Source organism: Argiope bruennichi, chromosome 9, assembly GCF_947563725.1.
Source record: "Argiope bruennichi chromosome 9, qqArgBrue1.1, whole genome shotgun sequence".
In the NCBI taxonomy this organism is placed as follows: Eukaryota; Metazoa; Arthropoda; class Arachnida; order Araneae; family Araneidae; genus Argiope; species Argiope bruennichi.
This window is the reverse complement of record NC_079159.1, coordinates 109,109,527-109,114,217: the sequence shown is the minus strand read 5'-3', so window position 1 is coordinate 109,114,217 and position 4,691 is coordinate 109,109,527. Positions and strand designations below refer to the sequence as shown.

The 4,691-nt window shown below is 31.3% G+C and overlaps 1 long non-coding RNA gene across 1 annotated transcript; it reads left to right on the top strand.

Annotated features, from left to right (window-relative positions):
• Nucleotides 1–2,444: 2,444 nt before the first annotated feature.
• LOC129983655 (uncharacterized) lies at nucleotides 2,445–4,272 on the top strand. Its single transcript, XR_008785430.1, has 4 exons — nucleotides 2,445–2,585; nucleotides 2,673–2,749; nucleotides 2,894–3,046; nucleotides 4,206–4,272. It is a non-coding gene; the product is annotated as an uncharacterized LOC129983655 (long non-coding RNA).
• Nucleotides 4,273–4,691: the final 419 nt, after the last annotated feature.

Here is a 4,691-nt window from a genome sequence, read left to right as displayed (position 1 = left end):
GGGGATTAATAATTGCATTTGCTTTTTCGTAAAGTAATGGAGACTTCTAATCTAACAAATGCAATTTCGCACCAATTTAAAAATTGCGACTTTCATATCGCATTTTGTAAGTAGAAGTTACAATGCAAACATATATGGAATTCCAGCGAATAAAAATTATACTTCAAACAGCGAAATTGGCAAAAGAAAATGTAAATTTAAATTTTAACAGAAATGTTATTTTGTTGGACGAAGCTCTCAGTCTCAATAAAAAATGTTCCAACATGAAACTATTCTGGTCTTTCAAAAATGTTTTGGACAAAATTAGCGTTGTATTTTATCTGTGTTTACATATGTAAATATGTACTGTAACTATTATAAAACAAGGCAGGTATTTAAATGGCAACTTGAAACAATTTGTTCTGCTTAAAATGAAGTAATTTATACTACTTGAACGAATTTGGTCTTAAAGTGGAGAAGGGCATGAAATTTCGTCCGGCTGAAATCGGCAGTGGATTTTAGGAATGTTTTAAAAATAAAAGATCATAGAATTCCTATTTTAAATAGTTTAAAATTTCTCAGTAGTGCAATATCGAAGAGATTCCATTAGGTTTTCTTACTCAATTGGAAATTCACTTCTGAGAACTTTCTCCTTTACCTCTTTAAGAATGATTCGATAGCCTTCAGAATGCATTAGCATATACTTCTGATATCCAGATAAAACCCGAAAGAAATATTCATAATCTTCGAATATCCTATGCAAGCGGCCTCTAAGCGGCGAGATTGCTACAATTATGTGGTCATTACTTGGTATTGTCTAATGCAGTAGATGAGAGAATCTTTGCCATTTGTCACCTGATATTAAGGAAAAGAGAGAATAAATATGATTGTGGCAACTTTTTGTGAAAAATAGCAACTTGTATTATCTTCAGTTTGTACTGCATTATTTACACCAAGCGTTTTCCTATTGATTCATCTGGATTCATTGTCAGTTGAAATGGGTACTATTTAATGGGAAGTGACAATATCCAATGTCACTTTGAATACTGCTGTTCCACCTCGAGACAAAAATTTTATTGAAAGCAAGTAACTGGATAGCCAAGAAACCATATTTCATGATATACTGAAATGATATTGGTAAGTCTTCGTGAATTATAATTCAAATACCGAACAGTTTCGATATAAGAATTGTAATTCACTTTGTTTCAATTATGTACAATTCCGTCAATTGTTACATAATTAGAATTTTACAAAAGACTTTTATTTCGTATTTATAGGTTGGTAAATTTAGAACCTGCTTTTCTGAGGAATAAAGGCATGTCATCTACAAGGAGCAAGACTGCTTTTTACGTTCCATATGACAAATTGGATTCGAAAAAGTATTTTAAGATGACTTGTAGCAATGGAAATTCAAGATCAGGTAAAAAAAACTATTATAAATTATCTTAAATTGCATGGCATATTTAAAGCGCTTTATTTGTTCTTCTAGGAAACAAATTTTCCAAATGCTGGAAAGAAATTCAAATCCTTGTGATCTGAAAACATTTTTTCAGTTACAGCATTCAACTTTCACATGAAATACGGAGGAATTCAAGTACATGCATTCATTCTGTGTATATAGGGGGCCGAAGTAATCCAGAATCTGAGAATGAAATCGGCATTCGACATCCATGTGTTCAATTGGGAACCTCTTCAGGAGTTGAATCAGTTAGTACAAAAAATGATTCAGGTAAATTTGTTTTGCTTTTCTGTACGGCCTGAAGGTAAGTTATTTTCTGAGAAACGAACAAACTGTATTAATATTGGTATCTAGAAATATTCTGTCAACTCCTTCAATATTGTAGTAGTTAACCAATTCATAAATTGGTGAAGCTACTGAAATGTAATCGCGTATCTGAACATGACGATCCTTAATTTTTCCTAAGCTACAAAATGAAAATTGAATGTTTTTAACGAAACTTCATATTGCGTTTGTATATAAGGTAGTGTCCATTTGGAGGACATTTTGAATTTTTAAACATAAGCTGTATTTGTTACTAGAGGTTAATTAGTGTAATTTTATTTAAATCTGCATATAAATGAAGAAAAATGGAGGTACTGGCTCTATATTAAAAACAGCATGTTTAGATCAATCGTTTTACAAATGTGTTTGATACTGCGATATTTTTTACTGCCAACGGATATTCTGAGCTTTCAAAACATTTCCTAAGAAACGTGGATAAGTATTTAGTTCCATAAATAAGGTTATCGGAATAAATTCCTTTTCATACTTCAAATTATCTATGTAGTTTAAAGAATTTTTTGCTCTTTAATTCTGCGTTTAATGGAATTTTTGGTGCTTGGATTCGAATTTGTTCATCTACATATGTAATACTTTCAGATGTCTGCTAACATGACTTAACCGAAATCAGCACAGCGAAATAACACTCTCGTCGAACGCATTTTGGGGTTATATTTTACAATTATGGATGGAGAGCCCACAGATACAGCTGACTATCTATATCAATTTATATCATGCTAAAAATGTCCGATTACGAATGAAGGTCCACAGAGCTGAATTATTAATATACAGCTCATCTCCACTGTGCAAATTCTATACCCGTGTGGTAAGCAATATTTTTAGATGTCTATACATCTCAGAATCTCGATTTTAAGTACAAGAGATTAGACATTTATGCATTCTTTAATTTCAGTTCCTGACATAAATTCTACGGACAGTAGCAAGCTGGATTGTCATACATTATCTCTTGGGTACCAACTTGGGAAATCGGTTAGTTGCTATAATTTTTATAATTGTCATACGTCAATGAATATTGGGTATAATCTTTTTAATAGTGAAATTACTGAAATTTTAAAAATAAACCTATCAAAATAAACTTTGAAATGGAAAAACTCTTCGAATTGATATTTATAGGTTGGAGGTCTTACGTCCTTAAATTATTTTGTTAAATAAAGTCTTGCCATCCACAACCAGAAGATCGACTACATTTACAACTCATTCTTCATGAATTGACACAATTTATGCTGGATACAGGAAACAGATGAAACCGAAATAGAAAAACATACAGTAAGTTTAATGCATTTTAATAAAACATGGTTTTCTTAAATGTTTAATTTTATAACTTCGAAAATAAGTTCTTCAAGGGTATGACGCAAATTGAAGCCATAATTATTTGGAGACATTTATTGTGACAGATGCAGAATTTCCAGTCACTTCTCAATATTGGAATCAACGAATTGAATCACATTCATCGAGATCAACTTTTCGATATAGGAATAGAATTAATCGGTCGCCTGAGAATGTCTCAGTCGTTTGCACGTCGTTGCCTTTTATAGGAAAATATCCATCTACACAAGTACCTCTTCAGATGAAGAATTGTTCACAGGTGTAACTTTATTTCGCCTGTTTAGTATTCCGAGAAATTTTTCGGGAAAAATAAAATATACTATTCTTAATTAAAATTTGTTTTTCAATTCTTCTCTAATCGTAAAAACTAGAAAATTTATATTAACCTATTGTAGGTTTTTCCAAGCGTCTCAATAGCAATCAAAATATTATATGAAACTCGGGGGTAACGAAAATAGTGCTCCTAGAATATTTTTTTCATTAAAAGTAATGATTTCCCTTTGGAGAGCACTTTGACTGTTGGCGAAGTAATCGTATCACAATGCTAACCCTTGCATTCTAGTGAAAATTCGTCTGTATTGTTTTTATAACAGTTAGATCCACATCAATCTTTTTAGGAATTGTAACAAATCGGAAAATATTTCCAAGCCATCAAAAGGTTTCTTGTACCCGCATATGTATAATAAATCTCATTACTTTTAGAAGGCAAAGGTTTGAGTTTAATCATTTGTGGATGACGGAAGATTATTAAAATAATTGGTAGCCTATGCCCTTTATAGACTTAATGCACGCAGAACTCTCAAAATATGCAAGACCTGGCTCTTGAATGGGAAAAAAAGGTCACTTGGATAATATTTTTCATATTTCAAATACTGCGAATATTTTTGCTAATAGATAATTCAACTGTCGCGAGCTCTATTCATTTCCTAGTTAAAAAGTAGATTTAATTCCGTATATAACGTAATGAAGCGAATTCTATTTTAGAATAATCTACATAAGTTGAAAGAGCAAAATAAAAAATATGAATGCTCTTGCATTTCGTAATTTTCTTGACAGATGAAACTGTATTTAATTTGTATTAATTGAAATATTCTTTCAGATGCCTTTTAACAACCATTACCACGGAAGAATCGTGAACCTTCATCGAATGCATTTTTGAATTCGCCCACAATTCTCCTGGAGAAGCTTTGAAGATGCAGGTGATCCAGTCGAGCTCTTGTAAAGCTTGCGATTCATTTCAAGCACTGTCATCAAAAATCAGTATAAAATTACCATCATGTGAACAGTCTGCAAAGGAAAAATGTTATTGCGATCTGCATTATTTCTGAATATCCATAAATCTTTAAAATATTTGCTCCTATATAAAGGTTACAAGGTATTTGAATATTTAGTTTTTAGAAGAATTCTATTGGGGAATACTGAAATTCTTGGTTTCAAATTTTACAAAAGCCTGATGTTAGTGTTGTAACTTGTTTATGTTTTGTATTGCCTTTATTTGGTATTTAAAACTATTGATTGATATTTCAAACAATTCTTGGCATTTAAATGATTGATAATGTTTTATTCAGATAAAACTAATTATAAA